Below are 22,312 nucleotides of genomic sequence, written 5' to 3'. Positions count from 1 at the left end.
CTCTGTCTCGCCGCCTCTTCCTCAAGACGGGCGTTATCGACAACTTGGGTGGTTTCTAGCGACTGAGACAGAGGGTGGGCTCCCTCTGTCTCTCCCCTTCTCAGTCACGACGACTACACCATGACCGAGACAGAGGGTGCCACCCTTTGTTTTGCCACCTCCTCCACGGTGGCCGACACCGGTCGGTGAGACAGAAGGGCCACCCTCTCTCTTGCCCACCCTCTTCCTCTCACATTTGGAAGATGCTGACAACCACCTTGGGTGGCCGACCTCATCTCCCTCTCTCTCATACTTAATTTAAAAGAGGAAATGAGGGCTTACCTACCAGTGACTCCCCCATGTCGGACGACACCTCTTGATTCCTTTGAATTTTTTCTCTCTTTCACATCTTCCTCTAGTCCCTCTCTCTTGAACAAAGAATGGAGGAGATGAGAGAGGGAGCCCATAGGTTTATATATCACCTATGGGGCACATGGGGTCTTCCCTCCCCCACTACACTCTTAATAAGCGTGTAGACTCTCCATATTCCCCACCTCTACATATGTGGGAAGAGGGAGAGACTTTTCATTTTTTTTCTTAAACGAGAGCCTCACCCTCCTGCTTCCAACATGGGAAGAGAGTGAGGGATACAAGGTTTACAATTTTACTTATTTTAAAAGAAGATTTGTCCTGAATCTTACCTAAAAACATATGCGAGAGCTATACATAGATGTAAAATTCATGCTCTCAGGTGGCCTCATTCTTGTTTTGATGTTTTCATATAACTAGCACTAGTAGTATGACTTTGTTTCTTAACTTCTGTTCCTTCAAGTCAAAAATCTCGATGGGCCTTTCACTAATGCTCAAATCATCCTAGATTTCTAACATTGACTCAATCATATCCACTTTGTGTGAGGGATTTGACACATACTTTTATAACATAGAATCATGAAAAACATTATTCATTCTAGATAAGAACGGAGAAAAGGCTAGACGGTAAGCTATTGGGCCAATCCTCCTAAGTATCTTTAAAGGTCCAATATATCCTGAAGTTGCTCCTTGAGTTGCCTAAGTTTCGTGGCCATCTAAAATGGGGCATTGGAGATGTGTGTTGTTTTCAGAACAAGATTGATCTTGAACTCAATCTCTCAGTGAGGAGAAAGACTTGAAAGTTCCATAAAGAATACATCTGCATACTATCACATTACCTCTACGCCTGCTACTATGAGGTTGTTTATTTCCTTAGTTTTATATAAGCTAGAATTTCAATACATTATTCTCTAATGTATGATATGATTGTTGGTTTGGCTAACTTCCTAACACCTTGAAATGTTAAGTAGGGATGGCAGTGGACTGGGGCGGGGGCGGGGGACAAGGTCACCACCCCCGCCCCGTCTCAAAAAGCTAACCTCCATCCCTGGTCCATCCCCATGGCGGGAGGGACTTTGGACCTCCATCCCACCCCCACCCCATCCCTATCCCATCCTGTCCCGTCCCGTCTGTATTTATGTTTCTAATATTAAAAAAATAGAGATTACCCTTTTTTAGTTTCCCTTTTATCGGGTGCCGGTGGGTAGGATTTGCCAAGAGGTGTCGTCGCAGATGTCGTCGGGGCAGGGTGATTTTCACCGGAGCTAGCATAGTCGGGTCACGATCGAAATGCCCAAGAACGAGTCTCTAGAATGGTGGCGCCCGTTTTAGGACATGGTGATTGGTGGCCATTGCCACCGTCGACAGATGGGGTGGAAGTCCGCAACTCCTCGCAATCGCGATCGTCCTCTATCCTCAAAAGCAACGCCTTCTTGCTACCATCCGACATCGCTTCCTCCGTCCCTCGACGAACATCGACGATGATGGCTGCCGATGGTGGAGAGAGAGAGAGAGGGTTGATGGTAGACGAATGTGTTGCTGCTGCTGCACATGATTTAGGGTTAGTAACTTAGTAAGTTAGTAATTTTTTTAACCGGGATAGAGCGGGGCGGGGCGGGGGAAAGTGTAAGTCCATCCCTGCCTCCATCTCCGAACGGAGATGGATTTTAACCTTTGTCCCTGCCTCCATCCCCATTTCATACCCTTCATCCCCAGTCCAAATAGGGCAAGGCGGGGCCCCGCTTTCCCCAGGTCTACTGCCATCCCTAATGTTAATGTTGAAGTCTGGGGGTTTTAAAGACTAACGCACTTCCTTCTACAGTCAATAATGTCATGCTAGTGAGACAACCAGCTTATGCCTAGAACCATATCTATATTCTTGAATTATAATTACAGAAGGTTTACAGATAACTCATGTTTGTCTATACATACAATACAATTCATATTATCAATGTTTACCATAACAGAATCTCTTATAGGTGTTTTATTTCAATAAAGAATGTCTAAATGTGATAGTGCAATTGGTAAAAGTTTTACAAAAGATGAGGTGGTGAAACTATGTGTGGCTCCATAATTAAACAACACATATGCAAAAAACTTTAAAGATAGAGAGTGTACCTTCTACCACATCAAGATTGTCAAGGGCTTCTTAGAGAGTGACAACATACACTCAGCAAGAAACTGCTGGTTTCTGCTTCTAGGTTGTGCTTTCCCTTCAGTCAGATTGAGGACATTTGTTGGTGTAGTGACCCATCTGATTGCAATTATAGCATTTGACATTCTTTACTTCACATAGACCTTTATGCTTTTGCAGGCCACAAGTTCTGCACTTGTCACTAAGATGGGTTTGGTCTTGCGTCATCTGCCTCTTTGCATGATGTTCGTTTAAAGTATTATCCTTTTGTTTGTTGTCATGCCTATCATCTTGACCTCTCAAGGGTTTCTTATACTTCTGACAGTAACGTCTATTATACCGAGACTCTATGAGAGGTCTCAAGCGTGCTCTACTAGATCTTGGCTCCTCCTCTGTCTTGGGCTTCTCTTTTGCCCTCTTATCCCAAAACTTATACCTTGAAACCTGATCCACAAGCCGACTCTACTTATTGATCTCCAACGGTCCCACCAACCTCAAGATTTCGGGCCTCAAGCCCCTCTCATAGCGGTTGCACTTTTTTTTTCTCAATTGCCACCAAGGACTTTGTAAAACAAGCAAGCAAGTTAAATCGAGCAGTGTATTGAGCCATAATCATGCGCCCTTGACGTAGTTTTTTGAATTCATTCTCATTCTCTATTTTCTTAGCCCTCAAGAAGAATTGTTTGTGGAATCTTTTTATGAACTTAGACCAAAACAAATAAGTGTCTGGTTCCAAGGTATCTCGGATGGATCTTCATAAGTGCTCTGTGTTGCCTATTAAATTCGTCACTACTACCCAAACTCATTGATCCTTTGGGCACCAAATAACATCCAAGGTTTTCTCTACTTGCATCAACCAGTTTTCTACTACCATACCATTAAGGGTGTCATCATATAGAGAGGGTTATATGTTCTTGAAGCTTTTAGCCCACGAAGTAACACCTGAGATGATAGTTTGTGGTTGTCCCTATTGTACATGCATGGTTTGCAGTAGTTCGTATAGGATATGATCCATGGTATACTCTTGAGGTATTCTTGTATTCACTCCTATGGGACTTCCCATGGGAGTTGTTAATGGAGCCTTCCGACTCTTTGCTCCATTACTACGTGGAGTATGACTACCAAGAATACGGGATGAAGAAGATGCTCTCCTGAATGATGCACATCTCTTACTGCTACCTATACTGCATCTAAATGTGGCGCTTCACGCCTTATGGCATAAGTCCTTCTTGACAAGTATAAAGTTTCTTTACTAGTGGCCATAATGTACTATATTGCAATTTGTTACATGCATGATTTATTATTCAGTCAATTTTGCTTATTCGAGGCAGATTATATAACACACACATGCAACATAATAGAGATTTCTTTAATAAGCATTTTATTTATTTTTAATTCATACATAAATGAAAGTATTAGATGCTAATACATAAGGACACTAATATAAGTTCTATTACATATAATAATCACTCAAATTTTCTCTCTGAGGACCTAATAGGGCTATAAGTGGGCATAACCAGAGTGTAGTAAGAAGAATCTGGGTTGTAAGTGGGTTTTCTATTTCTTTGTGTGCTCGACGAGCTCTTCTGATTTACCATCACCTAGGATGGTACATGACCACCTTTCCTAGCATACACAAAGGTAGGTGAAGGAGGAGGTACAATGGCTCATGTTGCAGCTACTCTTCTTTTCTCAGATTGCACCTCTATAGCCATGGCTGCCACCTCTCTATTGGCAGCTGCCAACTCAAGTTAGCTTTGTACTCTCATTGCTACTTTTTAGCTTATTTGGGACATATGGCATCTTTGTGCACTTTTCATGGCCCACCTAATTTCATGTACAACTCCTCTTCTGGCAGGTACCTAGCCTCTAACTATGTCAATGTGAATTGCTCACATGCCCTGTCAATAACATTGGTGCCTTCTCCGAGCTTTGGGTTGTGGTTTCTCTTCTTGTGTCAGAGGTAGTACCAGTGGATCACTCAATTGGTCTCGTGCCATTTCTCGAACAACTTGCCCTATATTAAACATTGTCAGGGTTGTAAGTGTCACCACAACAGCAATATGATCTAGTTAGTTAGGCGCACCATTGTTGTTTTGACTCAATATTCTTAACAATAGAATAACCCTAGTTAATATGTTTCTATTTACTGGAGACTTAGTATTTTATTGAACCAATTATAAATTATGTATCTTTTATGCCAACCTAGCTTTGATATCACTTTGTAACACCTCGATCCGGGACCTCTCAAGTCTAGGTTTGTAAGTATTACTTCTCAGAAGGAAAAATATAAAGTAAGCATAGTGTAACCATGGCATAATTTTTTTTTGAATAAAACATTGTAATAACATAATCAAAAGCCCTCACAGGCTAAATCATTCATACATATCAAGAATTCAATAAAAGAAAATTCCCATCTCCATTTAGCTGTCTATCAACATCTATTGAAGCCGCATCTATGCCGATCAGTCTTTGGTCGATCTTTTAGAAACTATATTTGTAATTATTAAAGGGGTGAGTCTACAACTCACTAAAAAATACGTATAAGCAATTTAAAGTTTGACTTACAACTGCAGTGGGCTCTAAGCGCCAAATCTTAGTTTAGTTTTTTATCAAATAAAACAAATGTTTGTGTCTTTTAACCTCCTATTGATGTCAAAACTCATAACTTAGCATTTACTCAATGCTAACTATTTCTCTAGATTAGCTATACCGAAAATAACCTATTATGGGTATAACAACCTATACAGAATACCCTAATTCTATGATGTAGGACAAACTATGAACCACTCTAAGCAATCCTCATTGGGATCACTAGGCACTACAGTGAAAGAGGACCCACTAGTAGCTAGCGAGAGAGTTAGACTGAAGAGCTATACATTCCCCTACGGTTTGGGCTCATACTACTTCCTAATCTACCTAAAGTCCCAAATCATTTTATGAAACATAACCTCTAGGATACATTATGCAACTCTTGCTTTTCCACGTGGACTACCTCAAGTTTATTTTCTCTTTACCTCCAATAAGTTTCAAAATATTCTCTAGGGTTCTGATATTTACAAACATCTAAGCATGAAGACGATGTAGTGTCTTTATATCATTAAATCACTAGTGGCTTATGCGGATGATGGCTCTCACTTTGATAGCTATCAGGTATCCATTTTCATCTTTCGCCTCTTTTAAGGTTTATGTGGTTAAGTCTAACATGCTAAGATAACTTAATTTGTAATAAGCATAACTGAAGGAAGAGAGTCAAGAAAAGTACTCAAATACTTAGTTCTATTTACACGTATGTAGTTCTATGTTCTCAAGCTCAACATATGTATTTTTTTTTCTAAAATACAACGTTTATCTAATCATGCATATCATATTAAAGCTTAGGAATCCAATAAATTATTTTCTACATGGTAGCTAACTCATATACATTCATTCTAACTCTCAAAAATGCATAATTTTTAAGAATACAACTACATAACATGTAAACTATATTCTCAAGCATATATAATTTTATGTAATTATCTCATACATGCAAATAAAAACATTGTTTATTATTAACTAAATATACTTATAATATCCCTTACCACTAACGCACGTGTTGAACTCTTAACCTGCGATAGAGTCTCATAGTAAAAGTTGATGGGTCTGACCTAACTCAGTCCAAATCCTCAGTATCGGTTCAGTCTAGATTTGTCTGAACGAGTCCAGGTCTAGTTGACTCAAGGCTCATCCTCTAATATCTCTATATATATATATACATATATATAAATATGTATTAAGATAAGGTTCACCTCGACTCAAATGAGTCCAACCCGTTTTCTCATTGTCTTTCTTACTTCTTTTCAGACCCACTGATCCTAACCCATTTTTTGTTTCTCTCTCTCTCTAATTAAATAGAATAAATCCATATCCAGTTTGGTTTAGTTTTGGTCCAACCAAACCCAATCCCAAAATAGTCTGGGTTTGATCCAATCTTGACCCAAACCCAAACTCGTTCGGCTGTTACTGTTCATGACAGGAAATTGAGAGAGTTTATGTCTTGGTTTTCTCTCTCTCTCTCTCTCTCTCTCTCTCTCTCTCTCTATATATATATATATATATATATATATATATATATATATATATATATATATATTTCTGACTAGTCTCAGTCTGAGTCACACCATACCGAGTTGGTCCGTAAACATTCCAACCAAACTCAGTGTGGGTTTGTGCTAGACCGAGTCGGACTGGGTTTATGCTAGGACAAGTTGGTTTGGTTCAGACCCAGACCGAGTCGATCTTGTGCTGTTATAACAACCATGCACACCCTTTGCTTGCCGACCATACCCTCCCTTGGAGGGGATGCCAACAACCAGAGTGGCTGCCAACGAGTGAGATAGAGGGTGTCACCCTTTGCCTCACCCCCTCTTCCTCAAGACCGGTGTCACCAGTCTGTCTCGCTCCTATCCCACTCATGGCGACTATGCCGATGGTCGCGATAGAAGGCACCACCCTCTGTCTCGCCACCTACTCCACGGTGACTAACATCGGTGGTTGAGATAGAGGTGCTACCCTTTGTCTCACCACCCTCTTCCTCTTGCATTCGGACGACACTGGCAACCACCCCGGGTTGCTAGCCTCATCTCTCTCTCTCTCTCTCTCTCTCTCTCTCTCTCTCTCTCTCTCTTATACTTAATTTAAACGAGAAAATGAGGGCTTATTTGTCGGTGTCTCTTCCCTGTCGGGCGACACCTCCCGATTCCTCTAAATTCTTTCTCTCTTTGACTTCTCCTTCACGTCCCTCTCTCTCTCAAATAAAGAATGGAGGAGATGAGAGAGGGGTCCCATGGGTATATATAGCACCCATGGGGTACGTCTTCCCTCCTCCACTACACTCTTAATAAGTGTGGAGTCTCTCCTCCTTCCCTATCTCTAAATACATGGGAAGAGGGAGAGACTCCCCATTTATTTTTTTTCTTAAATGAGAGCCTCTTCACCCTCCCACTTCCAACAACATGGGGAAGAGGGTGAGGGATACAGGTTATACAATGGTGGTGAATAGAGGAGTTGCCTTAAGTGTAGTCACCGTGGACATAAGCATGGTTGAACCACGTAAATTTGTTGTTCTCCTCTTCTTCTCCCTCTCTCTAACTCTACTCTTTACTCTTTCATTTTCTAAATTTAAGATGGCATTGGAGCAGGGGGGACACTGTTGAGCGTTGGGCTCTCTCCTTTGGGCTGCCGCTTGGATCGTGGTTCTACCAACCTATGCCATTTATTCTCTAATAGTCAGTCACTCTCCCCTCTAGTACAGCAAGGTTGCAACAATATCAATACTCTGCACCATCAACCACAAGCGGTCACCCTCTCTGCTAATGTTGTGCCATTGCTATTGTCTCTACATGGATGCACAACCTGCTTTCCGCATGCTCGTGATCTCCTAACCACCAGGATTTTCCTGCCCTTTCAACTCATAGATCTTCATCGCCAAAAGCTTGCAATTTTCTTCGGCACGTGGACTTGTTATCTCTTCGCTTGTGCACTACTTGCTTGCCATCATGTGATTTTCCTTCATGGTAGAGGACACCACTACAAGGGAAGTCGCTCAGACGGGTAATCCAAACTTGAATATATTACACGAAAAAAAACCAAACTGATCCCAATTATCCCACCTTTGTAGAATGAGTCTAATAATTACCTGGTTATGTATTTCTCTCCTAAAACTCCATGGAGCTAAAGATAGCCGAAGGTTTCCTATTTCATCATTGCTTGCATGTATCAGTTATCCCAAGAAATAGAGAGGGTGTTGTGTGTTCTTCCCGGAACACAAATTCGCGTGTTCTAGTGTGTACGGAGAAATATCTTGGGACCCGCAATAATTCATATTCCAATGTTGCCCACGATGACTTTATAATAAAATAACATATAAAAAAGGTAGATATGCTTTTGATGGAAATGTCCTCCTGTAAGATAGATATGCGTTGGACGAAAATGTCCTCCCGCTCTCCGTATATAGATTTGCACATTCCGCCTTTGTTTTTAGCTTGTGCTAAAACACATGGCCGCCTTCTCATTCTTGCCATGTGTTAGATAGAAAACTTTTCCTGGTTCCTTCCTACCTCATGGAGATAACTATAAATCGAACAACTGGTTCAATCATTGGTGGGCGTCAAAGGAGAATTTGTTGACCATCTTTTTTTACAATCTTCTCTTCTTCTTCGTTATTAGGAAGCCAATACCGATTATTAGGAAGCCAATACCGATTACCTCAATCTGACAAGTCGGCACCTTCAACCTGGCAAATCAAAACCTTCGAGTGATAGCTGTGACTGCACCGTCCCTCTTTCTTCTCTCTTGTTGTAAGCCCCAACAAACTGTCACTTTGGATACAAGAACCCTAAAGTCTCTCTCTCTCTCTCTCTCTCTCTCTCTCTCTCTCTCTTATTTTTTCTCTTTTTCTTTTTTATTTGCCTCTAATGAAAAGATCAACGTTGGAACCACCCTCTCATATGGGTTTCCAATTACCACCACTAAAGTGTGTTTCCAAAATACCTTCACATAGGTAGTTTTCAAAAATTCAGAGAGAAAGCCCCAATACGTTGGGATCTCCTTGGAGCCAAAGGAAAATGGCTTCAAGTGAGTCCCATGTGTCCAGTCAAAGCTATGGTGTCTCCCTTCTTAAGTTTTGAATGCATCTCCCACACCTTGCGTAGCCTCTCACCTTTTCTTCCTTGTCTGCCTATCGGATTTTTCTCCTTTTTTTCGTGTTTGAAAAGTACTTTTGCGTGTGGCCTCTCATCATCTGATCTGAGTTGTAATAATTTATAATATTAAAGATAAGGTTATTTTTTTCCTTTTATTTATAATCTAGAACATTAATAAATAATCTATTAATTATTATAAATCGACTTTAAATATGTCATCTAGCTATTTGGACTTATCCACATGGGTCTGGAACCCCAGTTGGGTGAAAAACTCCAAGATGGCAAAAATCTCTCTTTCCTGACTGATAAGGAGATTTTCTCTTTAATTGATTATATATATGCCTCCACATTACCAAGCCCTCATAAAGCCTTCCTTGTCTCTTTTTTCCACCTTGATACAAACCATATTTAAACTCATTAGCTAATTATCAACAATGTTTGATCAATGATAATGGATGTCTATATGTTTTATTTTAGCATGATAAGCAACATTGCTCGTTCAAATATACGACAAACTGATTATCGTAGTATAGTTGACTTGCATCAAATCCAATACACCACTTTATCCACAATTTTTTGGTAAATTTGGTAACTTCAATATAGCCTTTATCGCAGAGCAACACTTTCTGACAAGAAATAGCGAAAATAGCTGGAAGTAATATGATTTGAACTCCAAATCTATTAACTTGAGATCCAAGTAACTAATTTATAACATAAACGCATTGTCTCAAAGCTGGAAGCAACAAGATGTAAGTTGTAGACCCTCTTAAAAAAATGTTTAAACAGTACACCTGTTGTTTGTATGCGAAACATTTGTCATTTAATAATTAATACACTACACTCTATCTGTTTTGGACCGCCATGTTTTTCACCTTTTTGCTCTGATGTATATACCTCTTTGGCACTCTAGAGTGCCCCACAAGGCCTTACGGCCTAAGTACCCCGTGTATTCGGACCCTCTCTTCCCCTCTTGATGTACTTTGCTTTCAAGTATCTATAAAGAAGCTTTTTGCATCTCTCTCTCTTTGTGCTTGTGCATACGCGTACTCTTGCTTCCGCTCGTGCGCGTGTGTTGTGTGTTGCTTGTGCGCTTAAAAGGTCTGCCTTCGGTGTGTGTGATTGCCCGAAGCTACGTCACGGGGGCCTTCGCTTCCCAGCCCATGACAAGTTGGTACCAGAGCCTTGTCGACATTGGGAGTGACAATGGCGCCGAAGAAGATTGCCATGACTCCTTCAAGCAGTGTGGTTCCTGCTGAAGAGGACTTCATGGCCGATGATCTGGTGTCAGTCATCTCGCGCGATGTGGCGGAGCTGACTGGGTCAGTGACCAACATGGAGAAGTTGGTTAATGGAACTTGTGTCGCTTTTAGAGATCTCAATGCAGAGATCAAGACATCAGTAGAGGGAGTGAAAGACTCGGTGGAAAGTCTTGCCACTAAACTTAACTACTCAGTGGAGGACTTTTCCACCAGATTTGATGATTTGTTGGGTAGGTTCAATATCATGGTTGCTGAATTGGATGTTGTTCGACAAAAGAATGAACAGTTAGAGCGGCAGTTGAGAACTGCTCCGGTTGGCGATGTTGCGACATATGTGGATAGACCATGTTACAGGCTACCTGAGCCTGCAAAGTATACAGGCACGCGGGACTCAAAGGATCTCGAGAATTTTATCTATGAGATGGACCAATTTCTAGAAGCTATGAGGATAGAGGAGGACGCAGATAGGCTGCGTACCGCAATAATGTACTTTGCAGATGAAGCAACCCTTTGGTGGAGACATCGCTTAGGTGATGTTCGACGGAGATTGGTTGCTATAGTCTCATGAGAAGACCTCCAGAAGAAAATGCGAGACTAATTTCTATCTAAAAATCAAGAGAAAATGGCCCGCAAAAGGTTATTGGCATTGAAACAGACAGGGTCAGTACATGACTATGTCAAGGCATTCTCTTCGATAATGTTGGAAGTGGAGAGAATGGATGATGAGGATCGGTTGTTTTACTTTGGCAACGGGTTGCAAGGATGGGCAAACCAAGAACTCATTCGGCATGACCCCGCAACACTAGCTGAGGCGCTTGCGGTTGCAGAGAAACTTGTCGAGCTGGATAGGAATGACCCTGCATTTCAAGGCAGACAACATGGAAATGATCGCAACAATCGAAGAGACAATCAAAGGAACGACCAATGACAAAATGTTGGTCAGGGAAACTAGCAGAATCATGGCCGTCAAGATGGCCAAAATAATAATCAGAATTGGAATAACTTTCAAGGTGGTAATTATCGTCGCCGTGACTGCCACATCTGCCATGGGGATCATTGGCAGGATACATGTCCCAATAGAAATCGCGGTCAAGGGAATGGAGATAACCGCGCACCCCGAGTTGTGAATGTTGTTCAGGGTGAGGAAGAGGATCAACTTGCAAAGGCACCAACAGTTGGCGCAATGCAGATGATGAATGCAGTAAAGGTCACAACCAGTGTGGAATCGACGATATGCAAAGAATTGATGTATTTGGAACTTTTGCTCAACGGAAGACTTACCAAGGCATTGGTAGACACGGGTGCCACACACAACTTCATCTCGCGTGAAAAAGCAGAACGGTTGGGATTACAGTGGGAACAAAAAGAGAGCTGCATGAAAGCGGTTAATTCAGAGGCTAAAGCCATCTATGGCGTTGCTCGGGATGTATCAGTGCGGATCCACAACTGGTCAGGAAGGATCGCGTTATCAGTCGCACCCATGTATGATTTTAAAGTCATCCTCGGGATGGAATTCTTAAGAAGCAATAGGGCAGTGCCGATGCCCCACCTCAATGTTGTCAGCTTTGAGAGTGAGAGTCAGCCCTGCATGGTTACTGCGATGACAGGGAAGCCTTGTGAGCGTTTGGTGTCTGCGCTCCAGTTGAAGAGAGGCATGAAAAGTGGTGACGAGACTTTTCTTGTCACAATCCGTGCTACAGATGAGGTAGAAAAAGTCACGGATGTCCCAGAGGCCTTAGCACCAGTATTGAAGGAGTTCGGTGATGTTATGCCCGCCGAGATGCCGAAGAAGCTACCTCTGAGGCGTGAGGTAGATCATCAGATTGAATTAATACCAGAAGCATGGCCACCCGCAATGGCTCCTTATCGCATGGCAATTCCTAAGCTGCAGGAATTACGCAGACAATTGGATGGTATGCTTGAAGCAGGAATCATTCAACCATCCAAAGCTCCCTTTGGAGCGCCCGTGCTTTTTCAAGCAAAGCACGATGGGTCGAAGCGATTGTGCGTCAACTATACGACACTGAACAAAATGATGGTGAAGAACAAGTACCTGCTTCCTTTGATCGCAGACTTTTTTGATCAACTTGGAAAGACAAAGGTCTTCTCTAAGTTGGATTTGAGATCGGGCTACTGGCAAGTGAGAGTTGCAGAAGGGGATGAGACAAAGACTACTTGTGTAACGCGATATGGGGCGTTCGAATTCCTTGTCATGCCCTTTGGCTTGACGAACGTGCCCGCTACCTTTTCGACCCTAATGAATAAGATCTTCTACCCGCACCTCGACAAGTTTGTCGTCGTGTATTTGGATGACATAGTGGTGTATAGCGACTCGATGGAGCAACATGTTCAGCACCTTCAGATTGTGTTTCAGACTTTGAAGGACCACGAATTGTATATCAAGCGAGAGAAGTGCCTATTCAGCCAGAAGGAAGTCCATTTTCTGGGGCATATTGTGGAAGGAGGCACTCTCAAAATGGACCACAAGAAGATTGGAGCTATTCAAGCATGGGAGCCGCCCTCTAAGGTTCCTGAGTTGCGCTCTTTCTTGGGGCTTGCAAATTATTACCGACGCTTCATCAAGGGATACTCGCAGATTGCGGTTGCGCTCACAGATCTGTTGAAGAAAGACAGACCATGGCTATGGTCTGATGCCTGCCAGAAGGCTTTTGATGGGTTAAAACATGCCTTGACAGAGGAGCCAGTGCTGAAGTTGCTTGACTGTTGGCAACCCTTTGAAGTGCAGACCGATGTGTCTGACTTTGTTATTGGTGGGGTGTTGCTCCAAGAAGGACATCCCATCGCATTTGAAAGCAGGAAGTTGAACGACGTTGAACATCGATACACGGTGCACGAGCGCGAGATGTTGTCGGTCGTGCATTGTCTCCGCACATGGAGACACTATCTCTTGGGATCACAATTCATTGTGCGCACTGACAATGTTGCGGCAAGCTACTTCCAAACTCAGAAGAAGCTGATTCCAAGGCAAGCACGTTGGCAGAATTCGATATGGTCCTCGAGTATAAGCCAGGCAAGACCAATGTTGTGGCTGACGCCTTGAGTCGAAAGGCGGAACTTGCAGCTTTGCTCGCTTAGGAGGGCAGTGTGAGCCAACCAACAAGCGATCTTCTTGAACAAGTGCGAGAAGCTTCGAAAAGTGACCCAATGGCTCAACAATTGATTGCATTGGTGAAGTAAGGAAAGACGCGGAGATTCTGGCTAGAGGATGGTTGCTCCGCGCTGCGGGCGATCGTCTATATATTCCGCGACAAGATACTTTGAGGATGCGCTTAATGCACGAGTGTCATGATACTACTTGGGCGGGTCACCCAGGACAACAAAGGACCTTGACATTGTTGGAATGTGCATTCTACTGGCCGCAGATGCGCGATGACGTAGATGCCTATGTGCGGACTTGCTTGATTTGCCAACAAGACAAGCCCATCAATCAGAGACCCGGTGGACTACTGGAGCCCCTACCTGTGCCTAGTCGCCCGTGGGAGTGCATAACCATAGACTTTATTATAAGCTTGCTGAAAGCACAAGGTTGCAGTTCAATTCATGTGGTTGTGGATAGGTTCTCGAAGTATGCTATCTTCGTGCCTGCCTCTGCCACCTGCTCAGCCGCGGATACTGCAAAGTTATTCGTGCGGAACGTAATTAAGCATTGGGGAATTCCAGAGTGCATCGCCAGTGATCGTGATGCACACTTCATTGGCAAGTTTTGGCCAGAAGTGTTTCGCTTAATGGGGACGAACTTGCATTTCAGCACAAGTTTCCACCCCCAAACCGACGGACAGACAGAGAGAATAAACGGCATGCTGGAGGAATACCTGCGGCACTTTGTCAGTGCCAACCAAAGGGATTGAGTTGATTTACTTGTTCCAGCTCAATTCTGCTACAACCTTCAAAAGAGCGAGTCATCCGTCCATAGTCTATTTGAAGTCGCAAGTGGACAACAGCCGCAGACTCCGCACTCCCTTGCTGCGCGAGGACGTGGAAAAGCACCTTATGCATACCAGTTTGTCAGAAACTGGCAAGATCAGACAGAGTTGGCGAAGACATATCTAAACAAGGCAACCAAGCACATGAAGAAATGGGCAGATGAGAAGCGTCGCCCAGCAGAATTTTGAGTTGGAGACAAAGTGTTGGCCAAGCTCTTTCCTAACCGCACATCTATCTTTCGAGGCCACCACCGAGGCCTTATTCCCAAGTATGATGGCCCCTTCACCATTATCAAACGTGTGGGAAACTTGGCGTACCGGTTGGACTTGCTAACAAACTTTCAAGTGCACCCGGTATTCCATATATGCAACCTGAAGCCATTCCACGAAGATGAAGGAGATCCTCAACGAAGCATGCCTCAACGTGCTCCGATCCCGCAACGAGATCCTTCAACAGTTAGTGTACCAAGAAGAGATCCAGATATCATTCTCAACCATTCCAACAACTATCTAGGGGAAGTCAAAAAGTACTTAGTGCAGTGGAAAGGATTGCTAGAATGTGAAGCCCCCTGGGAGAAAGTCAGCAGCATGTTTCAGCATCGACAACTTGTAGAAGGCTACCATGAACAATTGGCATCGAGGACGGCGCCAACTTAGGCGGGGGAGTGTGTTCCAGACTGCCATGTTTTTCACCTTTTTAATCTGATGTATATACCTCTTTGGCACTCTAGAGTGCCCCACAAGGCCTTACGGCCTAAGTACCCAGTGTATTCGGACCCTCTCTTCTCCTCTTGATGTACTTTGCTTTCAAGTATCTATAAAAAAACTTTTTGCATCTCTCTCTCTCTTTGTGCTTGTGCATACGCATACTCTTGCTTCCGCTCGTGCGTGTGTGTTGTGCGTTGCTTGTGCGCTTAAAAGGCCTGCCTTCGGTGTGTGTGATTGCCCGAAGCTACGTCACGGGGGCCTTCGCTTCCCAGCCCGTGACACTATCATGTAAAGTATATGTAAGCTGAGCTGAACATCTGTTGCTCATGTTCGGCTCATTTTAGCCTATTTTATGACTATAACTGAGCACTTTGTACGTTGAACACAAGCTGAGTCATGAGCAGCTCGTCTCCTTTCCCAGTCTCTCCTATGCTAAGCTGCAAGGTCTGGTAACCCCTCATTCTGATGCCAGTCCACTAGGAAATTGATTACTTTAGCTGAATTGAATTTTAGCATGGACACATTTCTTCATTGAAAAATGGCATTGGAGATTATTAACAAAGCCCCATCACTGTGTCCCCTAAACAATATATGATGACATGATCTAAATATAAAGTTTATCACATAGATTGCATGTGATGTATGTGAATTTAGTCACTCTATTTGGTACTAGATATGCTTTGCAAGTGATTTTCGGCTGCAGGAAGGCTTATCCTGAACCTGCAGATTCGATTCCAAAGCCAACCTTTGAAACTAACTTATCTTAGAAAACTGAAAATAAAAGGATATAACAAAAGCTAGAAATTGTCCCATGACCATTAACTTTTTACCTCATGTCACTAATTAATATCTATCATCTTCTTATATAAGAGCGGTTCTAATTCTGGTCTTAAAAGTCCTAAATTTGAAATGCTTTCTATTTTTCAATATGAATTAGATATATGAATTTAGTATTCAAATACAAAAGACCAAAAGATTCAAACACAATATGGATCTAGGTAGATCTTGTGGACACAGATCGCCTCCCGCCCTCGATTTGCATCAACAAGCTACAGTGATTTTCTTTCTTTGTTGATGCACAGCTTAAAGGGAAAGTCTTTGTTGTGGATGCGCATATGGTATCAATGAAAGGAAATGAGCCATTTCTTATGGCTCGTGTTTTAGAGTGAATCTAGTCCTAAAGATGTGATCTACATGGTCCGCTTAATGAATCACCGAAATTGAAAAGTGTGTGCAAGTTTTTCCAATGATTCAGAAATCGATGGCTATAAATGCATTGAACTTTTATGACTTAAGAATATATTTATTTGTAAAAAAAAAAAAGATGATCCAAGGGTTGATCCCTAACAAATCAACTGTATTGAACACACATTTCAGGTCAAATTGGCTCGAAACAACTTGCAGTCACTAGTCTCAACTCATCGATATGGTATGCACCAAAGGCTTTCCCTATTGTAAAGGTTCAAACCTTATCTTAGACCAAATGAATTATGATAATACACTACTTATAGGGATGGCAGTGGACCAGGGGAAAACGGGGCCCTGCCCCGCCTCGTTCCGTTTGGACCAGGGATGGAGGACATGAAATGGAGATGGAGGCGGGGATGGACGTACACTTTCCTTCGTCTCGTTCCTGCCCCCACCCTGTCCCCGATCTCCATTAGTAAAATAACTAAAATGCCTTTAGGGATGGCTGCCCCGCCTCGCCGTACCCTGTTTGAACCGGGGATGGAAGACATGAAACGGGGATGAAGGCAGGGATGGAGGTTAAAATCAAAACCCGTGCAGAGATGGAGGCGGTGATGGAGGTCATAATTTTGAGATGGGGTGGGGCTGGAGACCTTGTCCCTCACCCCCACCCGGGTCCACTACCATCCCTAACTACCTAGTTGAGATAAAAAGTACCATGACTGTATGGGCTGCAGTGTCCTCGCCATCTCAACTGCTAGGATCCAATGGATACGGTTGCATGGCTAGTAATCCAGCATAGGTTTTTATTTGGATTTGCAAATATTGAAAATGGAATAATAATCCAACGGTCAGGATCAATGTCCTAAACATGGCAAAATAAACAATGTTAGACTTAGTAGCTGCGCCTAGGTTCTTCACATTAGATGTAACCAAAGCCAAATGCATGTGACAGGTGAAGACGCAGTATCATGCACTGATACCATAAAATATTTTTTTTCTTGATCCTGTCCAATTTTCAGTTATCAGAGGACAACAACCCAGCAGTTTAGGTATCAGAGAAAATTTGAGGTTTTCCTAAATTCCTAAAACCCTAAAATGGTACAAGTACAAGAGATTCATTTTTTGTCATTAAAGAGCCCACTTGAGACAGCCAGCATGACGGCAGAAAGCATGTGCCTCCCTCCAGTACAGCCAAAGGCACCTAAATTTTAATAAATGAGAAGATGAAAGGAAGCAAGTAGCATGCCCCTTCACTGCACTACCACATGGGCTTAGGACCTTAAAGGGGCCCCACAGTGGCCAGGCCAAACTTGAAGGACACCATCTTGGGGATCTTGGAGGGACACAGGCACTTGTCTTCATGAGGGTCCGAATCAGTTTTATCAAAATCAAATCGGATCGGCCATGTTTTAATTCGAATTCCGGGGCTGATTCAGACTCGGATATCCAATCAGCTTGAATCAGGCAGAATCGGCCCGATAAGGCCTTAATTGTGTCTGAGTCGGCCTACATATTAAATTCTTTTGCTTTCTGATTTTATTGAATTAAAAAGACCATTTTTTTTAAATATACCATTCGAAATGATTTGATTCGGACCTATTCAGAATTTTACTTGGAAAACTGATTCCATTCAGAAACCTGTTCTGACAGCATTGGTGTAAATAGTGTGGTGACTATATGTTACCGGATAAGTTTTATTTGTAGCGATGTTAATACAACAACAACAACAACTACGCCTTCATCCCAAAACAATTGTTGATGGATTACTCAAATTTTGGTTAGCTAAAGTCATATTTGGATATATTTGGATGCGAGAATGGGGCGGGGATGGAGACTAGGAGGGTAAATTTGAGACCGGATGGGTGGAGGTCCAAAGCCCCGCTCCCTTGCCACGGGGATGGAGGTCACTATTTTGAGATGGGGCGGGGATGGACACTAGGAGGGTAAATTTGAGACCGGATGGGTGGAGGTCCAAAGCCCCGCTCCCTCGCCACGGGGATGGAGGTCACTATTTTGAGATGGGGCGGGGATGGACACTAGGAGGGTAAATTTGAGACCGGATGGGTGGAGGTCCAAAGCCCCGCTCCCTCGCCACGGGGATGGAGGTCACTATTTTGAGATGGGGCAGGGATGGAAACCTTGTGCCCCACACCCATCCCGGTTCATTGCTATTCCTACTCCCAAACAATTGTTGAGGAAACTTTCAAATACCTCCAATTCAAGTCTCTCAAACAGAACTATAGTGCTTGAATTATATCCCAAAGAGGCAGCGGGGACATCAGGTTTCTACACCAATGAGTTCCGGAAGCAGATCAGGTCATGCTGAAAATGAGCGTTTTTGCTCATGCGGACATCGTGGCCATCCGATTTGCATTTTAAAAAGATCAAAAGTCAACAAATCCACGTGGCATTCATCCAAAATGCAAACAGACGGCCACGATGTCGGCATGAGCAAAAACGCTCATGTTCAGCATGACCTGATCCGCTTCCGTGAGCGAGGAGGTTTACCCCCGTTATCTGAAAAACAAGAACAAAGATATTAATGTAAAAAAAACAAATGTTTTCAGTATCGGTATCAGCCCTGAATCGTTTGTTCAGTTGAATCGGCCTAGGCCGACACCGATTCAAGTAAATGGTTCTGAATCAGCTAAAAATTAATAAAAAAATGTTTTGTGTTAATCAGAAAGAGACACATGTTAAAACCATTAAAATAATATAAAAATTTAATTTTAAACAAATTTTATATTTATTAAAAAATTGCCTATTCATGTCATTATCATATCGATTTTCTGCCGATACCATATGTATCGGCCTATAAGCACCGATACTGAACATTGCAAAAAAGAGCTCTGCACTCCAAAGTAGGTAACTAGGTGGATAGGCTTAAAACATTCAAGTTAAAGGACGTCGCAAGCTCGATACCTGTAGTTTGCATCCATCGCTGCAATGTCAAACACAATGGAAAAAGTACCAATATTATTAAAATTGATTTGGTAAATTGGTTTCTTGAAAAAACCTAAGAATAATAATCGAATCGAATTGAATCCTTTGTGAATCGACAAGCTTTTACCATCAGATTAAGTGTTATTAAACAATAAGAAATATTAAACAATTGTTTTGCTCTCTTAAAATATATTTTAAAATAATCATTTGATTAGTCCGTTTTAGAAGACCAAATTGGCCTACCATTAATATGAGTAAGGGTGTCAACGGGCCTGCTTTACCCGAACCAAACTCTATAGGATCCGGGTATGGTGATAAGTAAAAAGGCTCGGGTCAAGACTCTAAGGTCCGATTAATACGTAGACCCAGGTATAGTTTGTGAAATTTTATATATACCTGACCCGAGTTCCGATTAAGACCCACAATTTTGCGATGTAAAAATGGTTAAAAATATGGTTTTACAGGGTTTGGTTCATGTAGTTCTTATCGGGTTTGGGTACGTTTTTTTTTTTTGTATAGTGGATCCGATTAAAATCTGTGTCTGAACCCAATACCATACCCAAAAATCTGATCCAAATCTGGTTCTACCTGAGTCCTAAACAAACCTGAGCTATTGACACTCGTAGATATGAGTATTTGATTCAAACTGGTCCAGTTGAAGAATTAAATGATTAAATGTTCACAGCTAGTAAACCAGAGTGACGAGAAAACTTGGGTTGGAGGATGAAAGGATTTCACATGGCCTAGTTCCAAATGTACCAGATAAAATGAATGCATTCTGTTTTCGAGCATGGGGACAAGTAAGGGATATCCAGATGGAGGCTTTGAGTTCAGCACGCAGCAGACATCAACCCTTCTATGTGACTAGACAAAAGGCTGTAGGGCCCACTTGTGGGGTTCCAAACATAATACAGTCCGGTTAAAATCAGGAGGTTGTTGCTTCTGCACTGAAGCTATTGACTGCCCTATCTGACACCCTGAACACATTGGAATAAGGAGACACAGAGTGGTGCTGCATCCACAGCCGTTCGATCGCATCCGATCGACGTGCGGTGTTTTGTTTAGTGCATGCGACATCGGCTGGTTAAAAAAAAAAACTACCCTTAGCTCATCTCTCTCTCTCTCTCTCTCTCTGGTCTTAGAAATACAGGCTGTCCAGTGCCCACAGCCAGAGGGACCTCATTCTACTGTTTTATATCATGCAACTCTCTCTCTCTCTCTCTCTGGGCCAAGTGGTAAGGAATAACATTCAGATTTATGAACAAGCAGATTTAAGAACGTCTCTGGTACCCATGTGCGTATGGCATCAAAGTTTTGAAACGAGCAATAATATATTGCTCATGTTCTTAAGTGAATCTAACCTTATACATATGATGTATATGATGTGTTTGGATCGACTTTTGAATCACCCAAATCTAGTGTCTAGTGTGTACATGCTCTTTTAGTTATTCAAAAATCAATGGCCAATTATATAAGGTGTTTTTTTTGTCAAAAAGATATGATCCAAAGACTGTTGTCAATGGGGTTAGGCGGACTCCTACCAAAACAACAGTCACCCCGTGCAGCAGAGGGATTCGATCCTGGGCCTTCAGATGTGTATGAGTTTATACCATATACACATCTGCAGCAAAGACATCCTGAATTGATATATCTAGGACTCTCCGGTCCATTTACTTTACAATAAGGATCTCCTGATCATTTTAATCAACAAACTAAACTAGTGCCCGGAAGGACCAAACAATCATGAAACAACATCCACATCAATTGGGAGAGTCCCTGGCCACATTACAAAAAAAAAAAGGGGAGCTCCTTGTCTTTTTTAAATGTTATGATCCCACCCTCCCAAGGGAGATCCAGCGACCTGAGGGACTCCCTGGTCCTTTTTGCTGAAATATATGACTTTTATTATGAAGCATGGATTTAGGTGTGATGTGACGACTGACCGACCAGGAGAAACTTGGATTCGGCTAGACTTGTTCTCATATATCTTATTCTTTTCTTTTAGAATTTTGATTTTGCAGTTGGAGCCACCCATGTTATTTTAATTATTATATTTGGTGATATTCCAAAACGTTTCATTTGCACGTACAAGTAATCTGCAACAAATCATTAAAGGGAAATTTCTAATTAGGGGCCAATATTGACTCTCTAATATCAGAAATGGGGCTCACGATTCTGAATTTTCTGATATCGGTTTCAAAACTGCCAAACAAAGGTTTAGATTACAGAGACCAAGTTAAATTATAACAATAACCTTGGTAACCAAAGGTTGAAAATATTTCACTCTTTCTCCCTCCTGAAGATGCAAGAGTATTTTTCCATCACAAATGACAATACACAGACCAAAAGAATCATATTTTCAAACCATTTGACAGTTTTCAGGAAACCTATGACCACACATTTTAGGAATTTCACAGGTGAAGCCCATCTTTGAGATTAGGGGTCAAAGATAGGCCCCGGAATGAAGTTGTCCCAATTATTAAACACCATCATCCTCTACTACTACTACTACTACTACAACAACAACAACTTCTTCCCAAAACAATTAGGGTCGGCGATATGAATCAAAAACAAAATTTATTCTGGGTCTTCCACATGAATCCTTCTCCTCCAATCATTTTTATCAAATGCCATGTCCTCGGTGAGGTTCAAAGCATTCATATCATTTTCTATCATCTTCATTCATGTCTTCCTAGGCTTACCCCGACCTCTTTTAACTAATATATTTTTTCATTTCTTCATCCTTCTAACTGGAGCATCATTAGGCCTTCGCCGAATATGTCCTAACCACCGTAAACGATTCTCTCTCATCTTATTTTCAATGGGTGCAACGTCTACCTTCTTACGTATCTCCTCGTTCTGAATCTTATCTTTTATTGTATTTTCACACATCCATCTCAGCATACACATCTCAGCTACACTCATTTTTCAAATATGATGTCTCTTGGCAGCCCAACATTCTGTACCATATAATAAAGCGGGCCTAATAGTCGTCCTATAAAACTTTTCCTTCAACCACAATGGCATTCTACAATCGCACAACACTCCAGTTGCACTTTTCTATTTCATCCACCCAACCTTTATCCTATGATTTACATCATC

The sequence above is a fragment of the Nuphar pumila genome, chromosome 7 (genome assembly GCF_984573655.1).
Source record: "Nuphar pumila chromosome 7, dmNupPumi1.hap1.1, whole genome shotgun sequence".
NCBI classification, from domain to species: domain Eukaryota; kingdom Viridiplantae; phylum Streptophyta; class Magnoliopsida; order Nymphaeales; family Nymphaeaceae; genus Nuphar; species Nuphar pumila.
The sequence above is the reverse complement of the archived record's forward strand: the minus strand, read 5'-3'. Positions refer to the sequence as shown.